The following is a 23,410-nucleotide window of genomic DNA, read 5'->3' on the forward strand; positions in this document are numbered from 1 at the left end:
TCCCTCCCACTCCTGCCCAGACTGTGGCAAAAGCTTCCCAATGGCCTTTGGACCTCCTGTGGCTCCTCTCACTCCCTTCACTTGCAGCCAGAGAGGTTGTCCTTAAAGCCTAGGCCAGGCCATGCTCAAAAGCCTTCCGTGGCTCCCCACCGCCAAAGGAAGAAGCCAGGCCGCACTCCAGGCATCCATGAGCAGGCCCACACTGCCCTCCCAGTCTCACCGCCACCTCCTCCCTCCACAAACACGCTCCAGCCACCTGGAACCGGACGGGCTCGGCTGCTCAGCCTTCTCCCAGGAACTTCTTACGGAACCGCCTTTCCTGCACCCTGTCTACCTAGAGGCCCAGCACCGTCCTCTCGGACTTCTCCAGCTCCTCCCCCCTCAACTCCCATTGGAAATCAACCCATTGCCTCCCACCAGCATTTCTTTTTCTTTGTTAATCCTCACCTGAGGATATTTTTCCATTGATTTTCAGAGAGAGAGAGAGAGAGAGAGAGAGAGGAAGGGATGGGGAGAATCGAGCCTGCAACCCAGGTACGTGCCCTTGACTGGATCAAGCCCAGGACCCTTCAGTCCGAAGGCCAACGCTAGATGGGGGGGAGAGAGAAACATCGATGTGAGGAGATACAATGATCAGCTGCCTCCCGCACATGCCCCGACCTGGGTTGGAGCCTGCAACCCAGGTACGTGCCCTTGACTGGAATCAAGCCCAGGACCCTTCAGTCCGAAGGCCAACGCTCCATCCACTGAACCCAACCGGCCAGGGCTCCCCCAGCATCTCATTCTCCTTGTATCCGAGGGGCACGTTCCCTCTCAGCCTAGGAAGACTGCAGCCCTCGGGATGCGCCTTGGGGTCCCCGGGCTCACAGGGCCCGAAGCACGGCGGCAGGTGTCCAGCACACGTTCACTCCCTCCAGGAGCCCACCGAGCCCACGGACTGACGCCCAGCCCGGCCTGGACGTGAAGGCCCTGCAGTGTGACCTGCCGCTCCTCCACCTGCCTTCCTCCCAGCGGCAGGGCCGTGAGCTGACCAGGTCTCACCTGTGACCCCGGCCTCTGCAAGGTGGGTCACAGCAAGGAAAACCACGGGAAACCTAGGACGGACTCCAACGTGAGGATTGGGCAACAGTGGCACCACCGGGCAAGTCAATGGCAAAATGACAAACGACCTGGAAAGAGTGACGGCAAGACCAGGTGCAGGGAGTGGAAACCGATGGGAGGCGCCCTGTCGGCACAGACCTGCGTGGAAAATGTTGGTGGAGCAGGGTGTGGGATGATGGGTGAATGCTTTCCAGCGATCCCCTTCTACGGAGGATTCGGTGACAGTTTGACCGACAAAGGCACCCGCCCTGTCCTCGTCCCCCGGCTCAGCGTCCTCCTCTCGGGTGGGGCTCTCTGAAACCCTACAGCCCCTGCAGCCTTTCCCGTCTGTGCCCTTGGAGGAGCAGTCAACCCCGGACACCCCGCGGCCCGCCTGTGGCACATCCCCGCCGAGTCACAGAGCTAAGCATCTGCTGCTGTCCCCAGAAGGGCAGGCAGCAGCCACTGGGCTTCATCACTCTCCTTCATTCGACAGACATTCACTGAGTGCAACGATGCCCAGGCACGAGCCTGCATCTCAGTTCGCTGCCCGGTGGGCAGGGCTGCTCTCTGTGGCCCCGGGAGACGTCCCTCATTCATCACTGCGGGGTCTCCTCCCCAGGAAAGTAAATGCTCCCCCGGCACACCCATTCCGGCGGACCAGGTCCCTGCCTGTCTTTTTGTCAAGCTAAGGCCGTTTTCTCATTCCCAGGCTGAAATGCTTCGCAAAGCCTCCGGGTGAGATGAGACGCAGAGCATCCCACCGCCCCTCCCCTGCAGGGGCCAGCCTCCTGCCTTCGACAGCCACGGGCTCTCCCTAGGGCTCTCCCTAGGTGTCCCAGAGGCCCGGCTGACTTCTGTCGTTTCTGAAAGGCCTGAGGCAGGGCAGGGTGACGCCCCCAGTCAAGGCAATCACCGAGCTGAGGCTACAGGGTAACCAGACTCCTCCGTCAAGAGTGAACCCGGGAACAGAGGGAGGAGGGAAGCCTCCCAGGCTGGCTGCGGGGCCAAGTGCTCCCAGGGCCGCATGGCGTTAGCCCTCTAGGGCCTCTTAACCAACGACACAAGCTGGGAGGCTTGGGACAGTTCTAGAACCCAGAATCCCAGACCAAGATGTTGGTGGGGCAGGATTCTCTCTGAAGGATCTGGGGAGGTATCTGCCCCGTGTCTACTCCAGCGGCTGGGGTTGCCAGCAACCCTCGGCTTGCGGCCGCATCGCGCCAACCTCAGTCCTCATCTTCAGAGGCCTCCTTCCCTCTGCGCCTCCACATGGCCACCTCCCTGTGCCTCTTGTCTTCACGCGGCTGTCTTCCCTCTGCTGTCTCTCTTCTTCTTCTAAGGACACTTGTCATGTTGGATTCAGATAAAGGAGATGCCGATATGACCTCATCTTAACGAATTACATCTGCAATGCCGCTATCTCCAAATGAGGTCACATTCGTAAGTTCTGGGGGTTAGGACTTCAACATAAACTTTTGGGGGACAAAATTCACCCCCTTCTGCATGGGGAAAACAGAACCCAGAGCCTAACCTTGGGGGGTGGGTGGCAGCAGGCACTGTGGATCCCTTGGTATGTGTGCGTGGACCGTTAAGCTGTTCTAAAGTGGCCCCTGGAGGCCCTGGGTGCTGAGGACCAGGACAGAGAGCTCCCATGATGGACGCCAGGAGAGGACACAGGAAAAGCATCTCCTCTGGTCATTGCTTGTCTGGGGAGTTCTTAACAGGCGAGCGGTGAACTTGGATGGGAACAAATGATCTCTTTATGTTTCATTAACCTACAACGGAAAATTTCTCTTGCCTTTACTTAGGAATATCAGCAACACACCACAGCATTATTACTACTTGTGCCTGGGTCTTTCACCAGAGTCTCAGCTGCTTTTATATCACAATACAGTGTTACAGATACGTTGAAACATTATTTATGCTTATCACTGCTTTTAAATTATAGTAGTTATTAGACCCGCCTACCACAAGGCTGTTTATGTAATGCTTCGGTGAAGAAGCACACAGATTGCTATATCAAAAATCTGCTTTTTAAAAACACATTCTAATAGCTCTAAGTCAATATAATTGGTTTCCTCTAGAACCTGTTTGTGCATTTCAAACCATTATTTTTGAGAAAGTTTCCAGAGGCTTCACCGGACTGTCAGATAGGGGGCTGGTAGCACAAAAAAAAGGACAGGAGATGGAATGAGAACCTGACAGGAAGGTTATCAGAATGAAATCAGGCCTCAGGGTAAGCAGGTGTCCGGCTCCAGGGATTCTCTGCTCAGAAAATGGCTAGGTTCTCCGGGGGCGGCCAGGCCCCTGGTTCATGCTGGGGGTGTTCATGCTGTTTGTCTTTTAGTGCAGAAACACAAGCCTGCTGCCATGTCTGCAACGTGTATGCATGTGGCAAGTCCCGGGCAAAGGGAATTTTTGCAGAGAAAATCTGATTTTAGATCCCACCTGTGAGCTGCTTGGTGGAGGAGCCCAAGAGAAGCCTCTCTGTGAAGCCGAGAAGCTTCCGGAAGGAATGCAGACCACCCTCCTCACCTGCTTGGTCAGTCCAATCCTCAGGTGTGCTGACAGGGGCAGTCCTCCCGGTCCCAGGGCAGCTTCCCACACTCTGGCTTCCCAGTGCCCCCGCACGGCCCCACCAGCGCGCCAGCTCTCAGGTGGCTCTGTGGGGCTCTGCCAGGGACTTCCTCCTCCTCCCGCCGCTTCAGCGGAGCTGGGCAGGACCCTGCCCCTGGCTGTTTGCTCAGAGCCAGTAGCCAAGGCAACCCCCGGCTGACCCAGCCTGCTATCTGCGGGCCAGCTGCCCCGCTCGTTCATGGAAACACAAACAGACGTTTCTCTGTTCCAACTCCAAGGTTAAGTGCCGTGCTGCCTGGAGACCAGCTGTCTACCTCTCTGCACACTCCCCGTTCCGCCAGCAGAGGCTGAGACCCCAAACAAGTGGGGGTGCCTGTCATGAACCACCATAGCGAGGACTGCTGGGGTCTCAGGCAATGGTTGGAGGGGACCTGAGAGAGAGGGGACACCCCCAGAGAGAAGATGAGCAGGGGAAAGGCCAAACAGAGCCACTAGCATTTTGCTTGTCATTTGCAAAGCTTTCAGGGGGAGCCCACACATTAAAGCATGCCTGCATATGCTCAGCTTAACCCTGAGCTACCAAACTGGGAAGGGACAGCAGCCGGCTCTACAGGAAGCTGCCTGCCTGCCGGGTGCTTTCGCCTGGCAGACCACCTGAGTTTATCACAGTCCCCAGGGGATGGCATGCCCCCCTCTCTTCCAGGGAAGGGGCGCAGACCCAACTTTTGGGAGGCAAAGCCTCTCTCTCAAGGCCACCCAGCTGGCCCCTGGCACTCAGTTTGGCTCAATTGACCGAGCTGAGCCCAGGCCCTTTCTATCACCCGCTCTGCCTCATTCAGCATCTGGCGCCCAATGAAAGCAATGGACCAGGGGGCACCCTCCAGGCATCCACCGTGTTCCCAGAACGCAGGAGTGTGCCCGGAGTTCACAGAAGCTGAGACGTGCGGGGACTGGCCAACCAGCAGTTCTGAGAAGCCCGGGTTACCTGGGCTGGTGCAGCCCAGGGGTAATGCAGAGAAGACAGCCTGGCGTGGGGTTCTCAGAGCAGCGGCTGGGAGTAGAGGTGCGAGGCCCAGGACATGGGCGACAGAGGCCTCCGCGACCCTGTCTCAAGTGCTGCTCTCGTCCCACCCTATGTCCACAGAGCAGAGAGGCAGGAAGGCACAGGTCTCGGACGGCCCCTGCTCCCCACCATTCCCACTGCCTGACCCAGGTGCTCCCCCAGACCTCAGTCACCCTATGATCCCAAGTGGTTCCCCTGCCTCCAAGCTCCCCGTCCAGACCCAGTCTACCCTGCCACCAGATGGGCACTCCACAGCCCGGCTCTGCTCAGACACCTGCACATCAAGCCCATGTCCTCACCTGGAGTTCATGGCCATCCATCCGCAGGCTCTACCCCGCCTGGGCCAATGTGTCTCCAGACGAACGGAAACACTTGGCATCCTCCCCCCTGTCCAAGCCCATGCCTCCCCCAGGCAGACACCCTGCCCCATCACCAACCCCACTCCACACCCTCTGCCCCAGCCTGAAGCAGGCTCCCTCCCCAGCATCTTCAGAGACGCTTACTGTTCACCTCTTCCCAGCACTTCCCAGTTTCTGGTGGTTTATGAATGTGTCTGACCTCTCCTGTTGGACCCAACGCTTCCTGAGAGCAGGACAAACCTTGTGCCTGGCTGGTACTCAGGACACGGGCACTGGGATAGAATTGAGAGTCCAGAACTGAACCCACACACCTGTGATTAACTGACTTTCAACAAGGGGGTCGGGCCATTCGGTGGGGAAAGAAGAGTTTTTTCAACAAACGGTGCTGTGACAACCGGGTAGGCACATGCAAAAGAATGATCCTTGGACCCTTACATCACGCCATCTAAAAAATTTAATTCCCAGAAACCTAAATGTAAGCGCGAAAACTATAAAAATCTTAGAAGAAAATATAAGGATAAATCTTTTTTAAAAAAATATATTTTTATTGATTTCAGAGAGGAAGGGAGAGGGAGAGAGAGATAGAAGCATCAATGATGAGAGAGAATCATTGATTGGCTGCTCCCGCACGCCCCTACTGGGGATCGAGCCCACAACCCGGGAATGTGCACTTGACTGGAACTGAACCCGGGACCCATCAGTCCGCAGGCTGACACTCTATCCACTGAGCCAAACCAGCCAGGGCAGGATAAACCTTCATGAACTCAGATTTGAAAGTGATTTCTTAGATTATAACAACAAAAGCATAAGCATAAACAACAAAAGGAAAAATAGATAAACTGGACTTCATCAACATTAAAACTACACAAAATGATATTATCCAGGTGAAAATACAGTCGCAGAATGGGAAAAAATATTTGCAAATCCTATATCTGATAAAGGTCTAGAACCTAGAATATATTTTTAAAAAACTCTTACAACTCAACAGTAACAACACAACTCAATTAAAAATGGGCAAAGGACATGAGTAGACGTTTCTCTAACGAGGATATACTAGTACACATGCCCAAAAGCACATGGAAAGATGCTAAACATCGTTAGCCATCAGGGACATGCACATCAAAACCACAAGGCTGGCGTGAGAGTCACAGGGGATACAGATTTCCCGGGAATTCCTTTGTGGGGAACTCCCCAACAGCAGCCTTAGAACAAGAACGCTAACGTCAGGGAGCAGGTGGTGAACTCTGAAGGACGGAACTTCAAGAGAGCAACTATTTCAAGTCCTGAGGGAGCCATGACACTGGCAATACTGAATGCTGAAGGGAGAGCTCATGGAGAAATGTGCTGCTCGGCCTGTGAGTTCCCATGGCTACTTTGGGCGTGGGATCTTAAGAGGAACCAAAAGGAGACAAGGTGTGAAGAATAAACTAGGACCCAGTCTACCCTGCCACCAGATGGGCACTCCACAGCCCGGCTCTGCTCAGACACCTGCACATCAAGCCCATGTCCTCACCTGGAGTTCATGGCCATCCATCCGCAGGCTCTACCCCGCCTGGGCCAATGTGTCTCCAGACGAACGGAAACACTTGGCATCCTCCCCCCTGTCCAAGCCCATGCCTCCCCCAGGCAGACACCCTGCCCCATCACCAACCCCACTCCACACCCTCTGCCCCAGCCAAACAGAATATTTTCAAGAACCAAATCAAGCCTTTGTGTGGACCGATCTGCGCTCTTCTTTAAGCCAATGAGCCCCTAAGCCTGGCAGTCTGCAAGAAGTCTCTAAATGCTAATGAAGAATCTAAAGATGGGGAAATGGATGGCTTTCCAAATAGGATGATTTGCGCTGAAAAAAAAACCCACAAAAAATGGTATATAAAAAATTCATAACCTAAAGCTCAATCTTGTGTTGTTGTTAATCTTCACCCAATGATATTTTTTTCCATTGATTTCTTAGAAAGAATGGAAGGAAGGGGGAGAGACAGAAAGAGAAACATCGATGTGAGAGACACATCAATTGGTTGCCTCTTGCACGCACTCCGACTGCCTCCCACACTCTACTGCAGCCTGCAAACAAGGTACATGCCCTCGACCGAAATCGAATCCTCGACCTTTCAGTCTGCAGGCTGACGCTCCAACCACTGAACCAAACGAGCTAGGGCCTAAAGCTCAATCTCGAAAACAGAAGTTAGGCACCAAGACAACATTCCAATTTATTCTCTCTCCTTACCTTGATATGTATTGAGTGCCCAGTGGGCGAGTGTAAACAGATTTGCGTTCCCCAAGCTTTCATTCTACAGCCCATTAACTCGCCCGAATGGTGCTCGCATTCTGTGAAATGCCTCTCCGCCTTGCACATGTCATCCTTCTTCGTCGGTACTTAACTCTGTGCTCACACAAGGCTCACGGCCCACAGCAACTATCCCACCATCAGCAGGTGAACTAGAGGGGCTTGCTGCCTGCTGACTCGTGGAATCTCACGGTGGGGCAGTGTCACTATTGCTCTGGACTCCTCAGTGAAGAATCGCTTGCCACTCACATCAATAACCAGACTATGGCTTAGACATTAGCAGCTTATTTAAATTATATTTTAAGAGACGGAGGTAGTTGTCTGATATGCATTTTAATCATCAGATTGGCTCTTGTGAACGGGACATTTGTCAAAGAAGGAACTTAAAATATATACCCATATATGCAGTTGGAGAATTTTATCTGGCTGGAAATAAATACATTTTGTAGCATAAAGAAGAAGAAGAACAACAACAACACACAATGAGCCCTGGCCGGTGTGGCTCAGTTGGTTGGAGCGCTGTCCTGTCTGCCAGGAGGTTGCATGTTTGATTCCGGTCAGGACACATACCTGGGTTTCGGGTTCTATCCTGGTTGGGTTCTAACTCTTGTTATTGCTGGTGTGAATGTAAAATGGTGGAGCCACTGTGGAAAACAGTTTGGAAGTTCCTCAAAATGTTAAATATGAAATTACCTTATGACCCAACAAGTCCACTCCTGGGTATATCCCCCAAAGAATTGAAAACAAGTGTTCAAACAAAAACTTGCACACAGATGTTCATAGCAGCACTGCTCACAATAGCCAAAAGGTGGGAACAACCCAAATGGCCATCAACTGATGAATGGACAAACAAAAGATGGTAAAACCATACGGTGCAATTTACTCAGCCCTAAAAAAAGAACGAAATACTGCCCTAACCGGTTTGGCTCAGTGGATGGAGCTTCGGCCTGCGGACCGAAGGGTCCCAGGTTCGATTCCGGTCAAGGGCATGTACCTGGGTTGCGGGCACATCCCCAATAGGTGTTGTGCAGGAGGCAGCTGATGGATGTTTCTCTCTCATCGATGTTTCTAACTCTCTATCCCTCTCCCTTCCTCTCTGTAAAAAATCAAAAAAACATATATTTTTAAAAAGAACGAAATGCTGATGGATGCTACAACGTGAAGAACCTTGAAAACCTTATGCTAAAATAAGCCAGTAACAAAAGACCACGGCATATGATTCCATTTCCGTGAAATGCCCAGAGTAGGCAAATCTATCGCGACAGAAAGTAGATCAGTGGCTGTCTGGGGCTTACGGGGGAGGAGGCCAGGTAATAAATAGCTAAAGATTATGGGGTTTCTCTTTGTGGTGATGAAATGTTCTAGAACTGGCCGCGGCGATGGTTGTACCTATCGGTACTAAAAACCACTGAATTATATACTTAAATGGATAGTATGTTATGAATTACATAATAAGCTGCTAAAAAAAAAAAAATCATGGCGCACAGTGCAGAACAAACCTGGGGCCTGGACAGGGCAGCGGGTACAGTCTCCAGGGGACAAAGAGCTGGCCACTTACATTTTGCCACCAACCCCGGATGACATGGAAAGATTAACTGCAAATTAACCTCAATAAAAAACAACAACAGATGGCACATTTGTGAAAACACGGCAGGAGAGGGGCAGAGGAAAGAGAGGGAGGAAGAAAGCAAACACGGTCAGATGCTAAGAATCGCTGGATCTGGGTGAAAGGTCGACAGGTTTTCCTTGTCCTACCTACCTGTCAGCCTTTCTGTGATGGTTAAAAACTTTCACAATAAACACTTTCATTCTGCACTCTCAGGGGCTGAATCTCCAACAATCTGAGCAACAAAAGAAATAGCTGTTGTATTGGATCATAATCTATAATAAGATAAGTAAATATCCATGGGTCCTTATGATATAAATAACTGAATAAATAAGTAAAGAGGGGAGAGGGGCAGCTCGCTCGTACACTGAATAATAAACGCAGAAAGAATGAAGGAACAGAAGAATCACCATTAAAACACGTCTATAGTGCCCTAACCGGTTTGGCTCAGTGGCTAGAGCATCAGCCTGCGGACTGAAGGGTCCCAGGTTCGATTCCGGCCAAGGCCATGTACCTTGGTTGCGGGGATCCCAGTAGGGAGTGTGCAGGAGGCAGCTGATCGATGTTTCTAACTCTCTATCTCTCTCCCTTCCTATCTGTAAAAAAACCAATAAAACATACATTTTAAAAAATATCTAGTCCAAAATTAATACTGACCACCTCTAGAGAGGGGATTATACTAAGTAATTAACAATAAACATTTTTTTTAAAAAAAAAAAACACGTCTGTAGTAACTGTCACAGGCAAGATCCATGGCTGGATACTAAAATTAGGAGGCAAAAGTTTGAGGAGAAACAGGATATGTGCACAGTCCCCAAGTATCTTCCCCGAGATATTTATTAAGTGCAAATGAAAACACAGAACATTGCAGGGGAGAAACGGGCAGACATGACCTTAACCAAGCGATCAAGACTCACATCAATCACCAGGGACAGGACACACGGACACAGTGTACCTTCTGAGAAGGACACAGCATCACTCCCACGGGAGTCTTACCCGAAATGCCCAACTGCAACCTAACCACGCTGACCTGGGTTCAAGACAAGGGAAACAGAGTGTAGCAAAAGGTTAAAATAGCTGGCCAGTACTGCTGGGAGCCAAGATCAACAGTATTTAATATAAATGGGAGAAGTCTGGTCAGAAGGCTGAATGGGGCTTTTGATATTCACAGGGCTGAATATCTGCGTTTTATTACCTGCTGCTGACTCAATGGCCTAAAGCAAACTCCCCCAACCCGATAATCTTACTGTTTACTGAACATCACCTTTGATATGCCTGTTTGCATTCCTGAAAGGCAATTGTGTGTTCTAGTAAATAAAAGCAGACGGGAACGGACACTCAGTGGAACTTGGTCCCTTGTACCAAGCTCACAACTGGCTTCCCCCATAATTTCCAAATTTCCATTTCTTGTCTTGTGTATTAATTTGCGCGTCAGCCCTTTCTCCACGTCTTTGAACCCGAGGCGTGGCTTCACACAGTCCTCTTCAAAAACGTGAAGGTCGCGAAAGATAAGGAAAAAATGAGGAGCGGTGTACTGTCTGTACCCCTACCAAGGGGTTAACAGGGCAATAAGCAAGGGAAAGGGTGGACAGGAACTCTGTACCATTTTTGCAACTTTTACGTAAGTCTAACATTATTTCAAAATAAAAAGCTTTTAAAGTTCTCCTAATTTAAAAAACCTCCTTGTATTGAAGGTGTCTATTGTTTGGAACTGCTTATACCAGTGGTCGGCAAATTCATTCATTAGTCAACAGAGCCAAATATCAACAGTACAACGATTGAAATTTCTTTTGAGAGCCAAATTTTTTAAACTTAAACTATATAGGTAGGTACATTGTTATTAACTTAATTAGGGTACTCCTAAGCTGGCCTTTGCTAAAAACATCCTCAATCTGATTGAGGTTCGTTCGCTGAGGTCGACCCCTTCCAACTCTCCCATCCACACTCGTCTTGTATTCTTGTTTTGTCTATCTCCTTTCGTTCATCCTCTCTATATGTCCACCCCCCACTTCTTCTAACGCCACTTCTTCAAAATAGACTCGCCCAGGCCGAAAAACGACTTCTGCACATGGGCCACGAAGTTTCAATCGCACTGTACGTGCGCGCCCGCACGTGGTATTTTGTGGAAGAGCCACACTCAAGGGGCCAAAGAGCCGCATGTGGCTCGCAAGCCGCGGTTTGCCGACCACTGGCTTATACCAAGGGCTATGTGATGTGATGTGGCTGATAGGACGGTGCCGGCGGGGGGAGCATCCTCTCCCTGCCGGAAACAGTGGCTGATTCCCACCCGGGAAAGGTGAGGGGGGACTCAAGATGTGACTGTGGGTCCCCCCACCCATGGCATCTGGGCTGGAGGGAGCTGGCATGCTGAGGAAGGGGTGAGCATGTCTGCCAGGGCCTTTGCTTATTTCTGAGACAAGGGAAGGCTCCACAAAATGAAAAGAAAGAACAATCATGTAGACGTTCACAGATGGGGCCTTCTTTGTGTCAAGCAATTGATATGACTCATTGTTTGGAACTACTGCATTTGTATTGTTTCTATACTTTAAGATGGCATGGATTAAATATTGGATGACATTTTAAATAGCTTTCCAATCTACCTGGTAACTTATTTTAACTAGTTTTGCATTAAGAGTGAGTAGGATCATTCACGACCCTTTACCTCTCCCATCACCCTGGTAATGAAGACCACCTCTGCCTCCTGACCACGGCTGTTAATTTATTCTCTCATGGAGAATTCACGGTGAGCTCGCTGACCACCAGCCAGAGACCACGCTGACCTGGGTTCAAGACAAGGGAAACAGAGTGTAGCAAAAGGTTAACAACAGACTCTAAGTGGTGGGTGGGTAGGTGTTTACTGTAAAATTCTTTCAACTTTGCTTCGTATTTAAAATTTTTCACAATAAATTACTGTTGAAAAAAAGTCAAACTTCAAATGGGCATTTTGGGCATTCAACCTGCAAACCCAGGTTCACAGCCTCGGTGGGAGAACACGGGCAACGAGCCTCGGAGGCCCCGTTTGCAGAAAACCTCGCCCACGCCTGTTCCTTCTCCCCACAGGTGTCTGCCGGCGACAGGCCGCCTGAGGGAGCAAGCAGCCGTGGGACTGCCTGTCGCGGCAAAGGCCTGGGGCCTGTGGAGACAGTCTCCACGTCAACACATTTGGGCTCTTCTGGTTCAAGCCAAGTCAGAACACGGGCACCAGCCGCTGTGTTTATTAGCTCCAAACGAACCCGGCGGTGGATGCCAGGGCTGACCCAGCAGGCCCCAGCCCTGTCTGTACCCAGGTGGCTCTACCAAGGGTTGATGAATTCTCTTCTTCTGCCAAGTAGTAAAGGGCAGTGGCTACAGTCTGTCCTCTGGGCCATGGATCTGGGGTTTACATTCTGGCTCTGTGAATTAGTAGTTCAGTGACCTTGGGCAGCTTCATTTACTTCTCTAAGCTTCAGCTGCCTCCTCTGTAAAATGAGTAGTTGGCTCCTGGGAAGAATAAATTAGATTAGTGGTTCTGAGTTAGGGCGATTTTGTCCCCCAGGGGACATTGGGAGGGAAGGTGTGACTGGCTACAGCCCAGTGGGCAGAGGCCAAGATGCTGCTAAGCATTCTACAATGCACAGGACAGCCCCCGGCAACATGAAATTATCCAGCTGAAAAGGTCAAAGTGCCAAGTCTGAAAACCCTGACTTAGATGGTACAAGTGACACACCCAGCACAGGACCTGTACCACTGTGCAGTGCAGGTCTGCCGCCACCACCACCACTGTCATTGTCATCATCACCATCACCACCATCATCATCACCACCACCACCACCACCACTACCACCATTGTCATTGTCATCATCACCATCACCACCATCATCACCACCATCACCACCACTGTCGTCACCACCACCACCACCACCACCACCACTGTCATTATCATCATCACCATCACCACCATCATCATCACCACCACCATCACCACTACCACTGTCATCACCATCACCACCACCACCACTACCACTGTCATCATCACCACCACCACCTCCACCACCACCACTGTCATTGTCATCATCACCATCACCACCATCACCACCATCATCACCACCACCACCATCACCAACACCATCATCACCACCATCATCATCATCACCACCACGACCACCATCATCACCAACATTATCAACACCATCATCACTTGTGGCAGAATGCACGGGAGAACGATCAGCCAGCACTCTGAGGGAGGAAAGTTTAACTTTTATTTTGCAGATCTGCTAGTCCAAGTGAATTCCGGATCCAAAGCCTGAACTGAACTCTGACCTATATCTCCTCCTGTGGCGGGCCGCTGAGGGTCCCAGCAACTCTGCCCAAGTCACCTGTGGCGGGCCCTGGGGTTAGGCTCTGCAGCTCCACCCAAGTCAGTCAGAGGGGAAGTAAGACTACAGTTTTAACCAGATACTGAACTAGGTTGCAAGCCCCTCCATTTTCCTTTTCATCCCTGTCATCATCACCATTGCTGTCATCATCACCATCGCTGTCATCATCACCATTGCTGTCATCATCACCATCGCTGTCATCATCACCATTGCTGTCATCATCACCATCGCTGTCATCATCACCATTGCTGTCATCATCACCATCGCTGTCATCATCACCATTGCTGTCATCATCACCATCGCTGTCATCATCATATTGACCACCACCACCATCACCATCATCACCATTGCTGTCATCATCACCATCGCTGTCATCATCAGCAGCAGCATCACCACCACCATCACCGTCACTGTCATCATAACCACTGTCATCATCACCATCGCTGTCATCATCATATTGACCACCACCACCATCACCATCACTACCACCACCACCACCATCATCACCATCACTGTCATCATCACCATCGCTGTCATCATCACCATCGCTGTCATTATCACCATCGCTGTCATCAGCAGCAGCATCACCACCACCATCACCGTCACTGTCATCATAACCACTGTCATCATCACCACGATCATCGTCATCAGTATTATTAGCCCTGGAATTCCCAGTACCCAGAAGAGCACAGGCAGGAGGCCCTCACGGGGGACACAGCCTCGTGCAGAAGACTGAAAGGTCAGTAATACTAGCTCTCGATCCTTGTTCTTCATCGCATGTATTATGCCTGGAATATGTGCACTTATTTCTTTGTTGACTTGTTCACCGCTGTAAGGTCCAGGGGACAGAGGCGCCCTGTTTTCTTTGCTGTGTACACTCAGTGCGGGTTGCACGTGAGCGGATGAATCCCGATGAAGCAGACACTGGCTCTAATAAACGCCGGACTGTACAAAGAACAGCGAGAGCGGAGTGCAGGTGCCCTTAAAATCCCTCTCTGCGGCAATCCCAGAGGGCCTCAAAGAGGAGAAGCGCGGGTGGAGGGCTAAAGGGAAAAAGCAGGGACTTGGCAGGCATTGGGCAGGCATTCCAGGAAGAGAGCCATCCTGGAAAAGCTGCCAGAAAGGAAGAGGCCTCTCGGAATCTCAGAGCTGGAAAGTAACTCAGAGAACAGCTAGCTAAGGTCACGGGCGATTCGGACACCAAGCTCCCTGGCACCAACTTTGGGCGGTGAGATCAGGACCTGGGACCTCCTGGGAGCCCATGAAAATAGCAAAATGCACCTCGATTCTCAAGTTTTCATCTAAGTAAGGCTAATGACCGAGGAAAGTGAACACAGATTCCCCCCGGCCCTACACACACATCCACCAACACCCAGGCACCAGGAGTGTGGCCATACAGCCAGCCCAAAGGCGCACTGTCTCTGACGTCATTCTATGCCGTATGTTTTATTTTACAATAATGCTCTGCCCCACCTAAGTGATACCCTCCCAAAGTGTCGTCCAGTGAAACTGATGTTCAGGATGGTGCAAACTCTAGTTTTATGCAATAACAGCAGCAACAGCCGCTAACATGTGTACAGCACCTTGCCTGCATGTAACCCCCACCACAACGCTGTTGGGTGCTGTCGGTACCCCCATCTTACAGAGGCACCCAGCACACCGCACGGTGCAGCCCTACACCTAGACGGGGGAAACTGATCATGAGTTATCTTCCCAAGTTGCAGTCTCACTCCCACAGTCAGTACCAGTGCGCGAGTTTGGAATCAGGCTCTGCTCATTCCAGCCGTACAATCTTGGCACTGAATCCCCCCATATCCTATTTCCTCTTGTGTATAACGGAGGTAAGACAGTGATGGCGAACCTATGACACGCGTGTCAGAGGTGACACGCGAACTCATTTTTTTGGTTGATTTTTCTTTGTTAAATGGCATTTAAATATATAAAATAAATATCAAAAATATAAGTCTTTGTTTTACTATGGTTGCAAATATCAAAAAAATTCCTATATGTGACACGGCACCAGAGTTAAGTTAGGGTTTTTCCAAATGCTGACACGCCGAGCTCAAAAGGTTTGCCATCACTGAGGTAAGGACACCTGCCTCCACAGGGTGTGTCCAAGGTGAGCTCCGATGACAGAGTAAAAGTACCAGACACAGTGCCGAGCACACAGTAGACCCTCCAAGGAAAACCAAAAACACCCACCCCTGTTTTTCAAACCAAGCCCGTCTCTGAACCCCTGGTGAACATCTCTGCACTGGAGGGAAGAAATGGAAGAGGAAAACAAGAAGATCCACGACCCAGATGACCGCAGGCCCACTGGTGAATGAAATCTCCGCCTGGGGCCCTCAGCCAGGCTGCCTGGGTCAAACTGTAGGGCAGGAAACTGCGAGCTTCCTCCTCCTCAGGAACTCTGTGCTCCGGCCCAGACAAGAGCTTCCTCCAGCTGACCCCACCCACTTCCCCCAGAACATTCCACACTGAGCCAGGAGCACCAGGAAGAGGCCAAGGGGTCCGGCTGGGAAAGATGGGTACCTCCCTCCCAGGTCACCTCTGACCTGCCCCCCTGCTCAGCTCCCACTGCCTCCCCACAGAGAGACCAAAGCTGGGCCCCTGCACCGCAGACCCGCCTCTCTCCAGTGTCTCCAGGCTGCTACTAGAGCCAGCGGGAGGCAGGCTGGGTAGCTGGGCTGCTGATCCTCAGCCATGGCCCTAGTTTGGCCTCTTACACTCTTTCCTTTGACCCCTGGCTGGTCATCCTGCTTCTCGTCTGGGGACCCACTACAAATAAATGAGTCAGTTCAGATACCACTCCCCTCCTCAAGCGCCTTCCATGGCTCCCACTGCCCCTGAATTAAGTTCAGAGTCCATACCCTGAGATTCATGGTCTTCCACAGATAGTCCAAACCCACCCTCCAGTCCCCCCAGGACTCACAGGTTGGAGCCAAAATGGATTATCCCAAGATTTGCACACATATTTCTGAGTCTGTGAATAGGAATTCACCTCTCCCATCTCCACCTAGCTGGATCCTGCGCCTCCCCCACTCCACCTGACTCTCCCATGAGCCCTCTCCTTTCCTCGTCTCTGAATCCCTCCACTTCAGGTAAGGCTATCCCCACATTTCAGGTAAGGCCATGCCGCCTGCCACCCCCACATGGCCTCCGCACTGTTCTTTACTTACTATTTCCCTTGTAACCAACTCCCTCTTTTACTTAAATTTATTTTCAAAGGAAAACTTATATCTCCACCATAAATAGAAAACCATATCATCTCCCATTCCACCTAGCTGGATCCTGCGCCTCCCCCACTCCACCTGACTCTCCCACAAGCCCTCTCCTTTCCTCGTCTCTGAATCCCTCCACCACGCTGTCCCCACACTTCAGCTAAGGCCATGCCACCTGCCACCCCCACATGGCCTCCGCACTGTTCTTTACTTACTATTTCCCTTGTAACCAACTCCCTCTTTTACTTAAATTTATTTTCAAAGGAAAACTTATATCTCCACCATAAATAGAAAACCATATCATCTCCCATAGACAGAAGGCAAATGAAGAACAGAGTTATGTTCAAATATACAGGAAAATAAACACAATCATTAAAATGTTTTAAATGCTTCTATTTGTAATATACTTAATATTGCTGTACAATGTACTTCAAATCCTCTCACACTCTAAGAAATACTGCCTTGCGCTTTATGTTTGCCTCCTCCTGGCCCTTGTTTGTCTGGCCCTGTCTCACAGTTACCTGGGGACTTGTCGCGGTTTTGTCCTGGTTGATCCCCAATAGCACTTGGGGGCACAGATCCTGCAGCCCCTCTTCCAGTGCCTACACATAGCATGACACGCAATAAAAATATTTATGGAACAGAATGTTCCAATTTACTCAGTCATATTAACATGGTCCCATTCTCTGCTGGGCCCTAAGCCCATCTGATGTCCAACTTCTTACCAAAATGCTATACACGCCCTCCGCGCGCTACCCCCAAATCAACCCCTGACCACGGGGGTCTCTTGGAGCATGACACAGGAAGTGTAGCAACTGTCATGGAGGTGCCTGGGACGGACGCTCCCAGATCTTCTGGACCCCTGCTGCCTCTTCCTCTGAAGCAGCAGGACCCGACAACCAGGAAAAGCAAGCCTCCAGTCAACCATTAACCAACACTCCCCCAGCAGGCACACACCCTCCCGGGAGCTAGCAAAGTTCTGGGAAAACCCTGTATGAACTGGGCCCCTGGCTCCAGGAAAGACAAGTCACCTTCCTGTCTCCTCGGGGCCAGAGATCCCAAAACACCTACCAGGAACAGAGGAGGGCTTCTCCCGGGCCTGACCTGCTGGTGCCCCAGCCGGGAGGAGGAGGAGGCGGTCCCTCCCTCCCACCACACAGCTGTCAGGGGCGACCCTGATGAAGATCTGAATCACTCAGACTTAAGTCAATAAAGTGGCAGCCACCGGGGAAGGCCCAGCTGGAGCCAAACCAAGGCCTGGATTCTCCTGGGTGGACGGAAGCCTGGCCACGGCCCATGTGCTGGTGACCGAGTCCCCTGCCTGCGCAGTCTTCTAACAGGGAACAGACACGGGATATTTCCTATCAGAGGGAGGGCTCTGTTGGGGGCGTTTGCATTCTTTTTGGTGTTACTATTTTTTAGTCTGGCCACTTTTAAGACATTCAAGGATTTTTTTGTTAGGGTACATTGCATGGAAAGTCTCCACAATATTTATTCCCAGCGGACATGCACGGGGTGGCAGCATCTCATCACTGCCCTGAAGCCCCAGTGGCCGGGGGTGGGACACCGACCCAATTAGTCAGGTGTGGCTCCCCAGGAAGAAGGTAAACTGAGGCACGGATAATGTGACCAATGTCGTAAGCAGAACCTCCCAAATGCAGCTTAAGGGGGACAAGGGTGATGAAGCGAGCCTGTGCGGAGCTGGGGAGGGCCTGCTCCCCGACACCTGCCTAGAGTGAGAAGGAAGAGGACAAGGGTCTCCATGCTGACCTCATAGTGCAAACAAGCTAATGACGGAAAAAATGTTGTAGTGATTAAAAAAAACAAACCAAAAAACAAAAACCCCACCACATCCGGCAATCTGTCCCCCATGGAGAACAAAAGCAGGTGCTACTGAGAGGGACAGATCGACACTCCTCCTCGATGTGAATGGGGCTGAAGTCGACCCATTAGAACATCCCCGCCCTCTGGGCACAGTGACTGGCTGAGGGCTGAGCATGTGACGCAGGCCCAGCAGTACAGAGTCCTCCCTAGGCTCTCACCACAGTTACTGGAAAATGCCCTCTTTCCCTGTGAGAACCACGTTGGCTTGGGATGGCCAACGGCCACCTTGCCGTCACTTGGAAACAGCCTGCAAATGAAGCCAAGCGGAGCGGAGGGATGGAGGGGCATAATCCCGATGGCACTGCCAATTGCTGGATCCAGCCGTCCCTGAGCCACTACGTTGACTCCCAAGAGCATGTCCGTTTTGCTTATGTTGGTTTGAGTGGGATCTTTGGGATTTATAATCAAGGGTCCTAAGTAAGTCAGCTGTTCAGAAATGGGGAGGAGTAGGAATGCACCACGCAGTGAGCCTGGCTTTTGTTCTTTTCTTTTTTAATCCTCACCCGAGGACATGCTTAGAGAGAGGAAGGGAGAGAGAAACATCGATGTGAGAGGGAAACATACACCGGCTGCCTTCTGCATGCTCCCTGGCTGGGGACCAAACCAGCAACCCAGGTATGTGCCCTGACCAGGAATCGAGTCCAGGGGGCAAAGGCCGTGTGCTCTCCCCGGGCCGGCTCCCACCCCTCCGGGGCCACTCAGCTCTCCCCCTGCCTGCCTGGGCCCCTCTCACCCATCCCTGCTCCACTCACAAATCTGCTGCCTCTCCCTCTGCTGCCCAAATCAAGCCCGTGGGCCAAGCTCCCACCTTTCCTGGTGCAGCTGCTCCTGCACCCAGCCCCAGCCCTAAGGGCACCCCAAGTCATACTGTCTTCTCTCACCTCCAGCCCCGCCACGCTGCTTCTGCTCCTGCCCCCCACCCCCGGCCCCAGATGTCCCTCACCTCCACTTCACCCTTCCAGACCCCCAAAGGGTGCTGTGCCATGAAGCCCCGATCTCCCCTTCCCTCTGGAAGCAGCGCCTCCTCCTCCGAAGCCCCCTCGCTCCCCACCTGTCCCCTCCCTTCGGCTCTGAGCATTTGCCGCCCTGTGTTACGTTTATGTCTTTATCTTCTACTGGGCAGTCTGCATCTGCTCCATCTTCATGCCCTGTTTATCCTTTCATTCATTCATTCATTCATTCATTCATTCCACAAACAGGCATTGAGCACCGATGACGTGCTGGACCCCGGGCGAGGACTGAGGACACCATGAGGAGCACGCCAGGCACTGTCCCTGCCACCCTGGAACCCACATCCTGGGAGGGGGAACCCTAAACAAACAAACATAAGTAACTGCACCAGTACAGGCTGTGATACCGGCTGCAGAGGAAGGAGCGGGGACAGGACGTGGGCGTTCTGATGTGGAGGGAGAGGCGGGGAGGGCGACTCTGAGGAAGTCAAGTTAAACTGGGACCGGAGAGCTGAGCAGACTGGGTCAGGCGCCCCTTCTCGCTAAGTATCTGCGGGCAAGCAGGGGACTGTGAGGGGTCAGACGCCCCCCGTGTGTCCCATGTCTCTGCAAACTTACCCCCTCATCACCCTGACAGGTCACTCCAACTGGCACCTCGGCTGGGCGAGGGGCGGGGGTTCCCAGCAAACACACCTCTGAGGGTCAACAGGACATTCCACGATGCCACCCTGCAGAGGTGGCCTGCGCATGACTCCCAGTATGGCACCACCCCCAGTACTGAAAGGGCAAGGGGGCTTCGTCCTGCGTGCCGACTCCAAATCATGGCCATGGCTGCCTGGCACACCACGCTGGCACTGTGCGGCCTCCGGGCCTCCGTGGGAACCGGCCGTGAGTGATCCGTGGGGTCCACGCAGGAGCGGGAGCGGGAGCGGGAGCGGGAGCGGCGGCATATGTGCCACATATTTCCTCCCTCTCGGGGCCCCGCACAATGACCACCCAGGCAAGAAATTTCCTGCCGATTAATTGCCTGGAAAAGCACTGGGCCTCTGGCATCCTGTGCATTACGGGCCCCATGAACCGTGCACATAATATTTTTTTTTCCTGCTTGGATTGCTAATTAGCTCAGAGCTACATCTGTGGTTCAAATAGAGAAACGGCTCTGCGGCCTGAGGATGTGTCTAACTCTCGCCCCGACTCTGACCTTCTAGTTCATCTGCATTTTTCCTCATCTTACTTTTATGGGTTTCTCTGTAATGACATACACATAGACATAGGCAAACACATATAAAATAGCTACGTCTGGCTCTGGCATATAGTACCTATTTTACCTTCTTTTTATAAAGACATATTTCTGTATTTCTTACATGTCCAAGCAATAGACAGCTCTTCTGTGGGTCTCTTGCCTCCTCTACGGAACAAGGTGAGGGAATTAATGATGAGACGGATGGATGACAGACAGGAAAATCCAGGAAAAAGGAGACCGTCTCTGCCGGAAAGAATGCAGACCCTCACGGCGCTCGGCGTGAATAGCGTCTGGGATTAGCGATCGGAAGCCCGGCTTTCAGCCCCAGCTCTGACCAGCTACGTGACTGTGAGGGGGAAACATTACTCACGCACACCCCTCCCCACGGCCAGGCAGCCTGAGGTTTCATCAAGTATCCAATGCACTCGCAGCGATCTGCCCCACTCGCTTACTCGGTTGTAACCGAATGGAACAGAGAGGTAGTGACTGCTCATCGGTGGTGAGGCGCCAGCGACGTGCCCGCCACCCGCTGGGCTCTCCTTGGTCCTGGGAGCAGCGTGCTGGGCAAGCACATGGCTGCCCCCAAGAAGCCACCAAGCCACACGGCCTCCCACACACGCTGCAGGGATTCAAAGAGAAATGAGCCTTCCGAGGCCATATCTGCATTCGGCCTTCTTCCTCGTCCCCCGCTCTGATGTCTGAGAGCACTGTGACCGACGGGCTTCAATTTCCTGCTTCTCACAGCAAGAGAAAGGGCCCCATCCCGGATCAATCACACTGCTCAGGACTGGAAGTGGCTGCCCCTGCAGAGAGGGCCGGGGGTTCCTGGCCCACCCCTCCCATCCCCCCACTATCACCCGGCAGTCTCCTTCCTGACCACAGTGTCCCCTGCAGGAAAACAGAGCACACAGCACGCATTACCTGCAGACCAGCTGAGAGAGAACGTGCTGCGGTGGACACAGTGGGGCTCTGTGAGGTCCCTGGCAGCCGACCCTCCCTCATGCCTCCCACCGGGACTTCTCAGACGCCGCCCCTCCTGTCCCCAATCAGAGGCCCATTTATTCCACGATCCCCAGGGTTTCCAGGCACCTGAATCAGCACCACTGAGTTTCACACAGCAGGTGAGAATGAGACAATGACAATAACCGGGGTCCTTTTCAACAAGTTTTTCAGCCGAGCATGGGAACTCACAGAGCTCACAGCCGCAGCGAGACTAATTCTACATCCCAGACTGTCCCCTGCCCAGTCAGGGTTGAAAGTGGAGGCGACAGGGGAGGGGGATGGACAGAGGGCTGTGTTTGTTCAAGTGACAAAATAAGGCCTCGCCCTAACCGGTTTGGCTCAGTGGATGGAGCGTCGGCCTGCGGACTGAGGGGTCCCAGGTTCGATTCCGGTCAAGAGCATGTACCTTGGTTGCGGGCACATCTCCAGTGGGGGGTGTGCAGGAGGCAGCTGGTTGATGTTTCTCTCTCATCGATGTTTCTAACTCTCTATCCCTCTCCCTTCCTCTCTGTAAAAAATCAATAAAATATATTTAAAAAAAAAAATAAGGCCTCATGTAGTCTACCCCCCAGCGAAGACGGACCCCAGGAGGTGAGTTACCAAAGTGGGGGAGGGCCCTGGCTGGTTTGGTTCAGTGGACAGAGCGTTGGCCTGTGGACCAAAGGGTCCCGGGTTCGATTCTGGTCAAGGACATGTACCTCTCTGGCCCAGGCCCTGGTTGGAGTGCATGCAGGAGGCAAACAATCGATGTGTTTCTCTCACATCGATGTTTCTCTCTGTCTTTCCCTCTCTCTTCCCCTCTCCCTAAAAACCAATGGAAAAATATCCTCGGGTGAGGATTAACCACAACAACAAGGGAAAACAAGTGGGGGAGGGACTTCGACATAAGGTAACTGGTCGCCCATCTGCTGTCCCCTCTTCTCCTGGCCGTGCTGTGGCTGCTCCGTTGCCCAGAAGCCCCGAGTTCATACTGTGACCAGCCCCCCCTGGGCCCAGCTGACTGTGCTGGGGGTGCACCCGGCCCAAGCTGGCATGCCGAGGTCTCTCCCTTCACAATCTGGGAAAGGGGCTCGACTCAAGTGCTCTCTGGCACAGTTGGATGCAAACTGAGGAGCTGATGGAGGGGCAGCTTCCCCACTCGGAAATGCCATGAAAATGAAAGGTGGTCTCTGTGAGAGGAAGAAGAGGGGGAGCCAAAAGGGACTAAAGCAAAGGCCAGGCAGCGAGAGGGCTCAGGGGTTTCCCCCTGGTCCATGTGCTGAATTCAGCCCTTCCAGGGGCCTGGGCTTCTTCGAGATACTTCGTGTCGCGAGATACTTCGTGTCCCGGCAATAAATTCCCATTTTTGTTCAATTTCTTTCCATAAGGCAAGAACCAGGCCTGCCTTGTTCAGCACTCTATCCCCAGAGGCAGCATATGCCGGGCACACAGTAGCCTTTAAAAAAAGACTTACTGAGCGAATGAGTAACGCTCAGCCTAAGGCAGGCTGAATTACTGGTGTCGATTCTTCACCCCTCGTAACAACATGAGATAGCCACGCTCTGGCACGGCCTCATGGTGGGCAGTGGACTTCCCTGCCCCTTGGCTTGAGAATGGTCGCATGGCTTGCATTGGCCAAGGGGATGCTAATGGATATGATGTGAGCAAAGGTTTGAAATGGGCTTGTGTGCAACTGAGCTTGCTCTCTTGCACTCCTGCCTGTCACCATGACGCACATGTGCCTTGGTGGTCACCGGTCCAGTGGGATAACCGGTACATGGAACAGACCTAAACCCAACTTATA

The 23,410-nt window shown here is 52.2% G+C and overlaps 1 protein-coding gene across 10 annotated transcripts in view; it reads right to left on the bottom strand.

Moving 5' to 3' along the window:
* Window positions 1-21,853, bottom strand: part of RPH3AL (rabphilin 3A-like (without C2 domains)) — a 106,944-nt gene extending 85,091 nt beyond the window's left edge. For 5 of the 10 annotated variants that reach the window (XM_014529569.1, XM_014529561.1, XM_014529544.1 and 2 more), the window contains exon 1: window positions 17,620-17,761. The gene's annotated coding sequence lies outside the window, so the exon portion shown is untranslated. The other 5 variants (XM_005858325.2, XM_014529521.1, XM_014529536.1 and 2 more) reach the window with 5 other exon arrangements.
* Window positions 21,854-23,410: the final 1,557 nt, after the last annotated feature.

This window comes from Myotis brandtii, unplaced genomic scaffold, assembly GCF_000412655.1.
Source record: "Myotis brandtii unplaced genomic scaffold, ASM41265v1 scaffold1167, whole genome shotgun sequence".
NCBI classification, from domain to species: domain Eukaryota; kingdom Metazoa; phylum Chordata; class Mammalia; order Chiroptera; family Vespertilionidae; genus Myotis; species Myotis brandtii.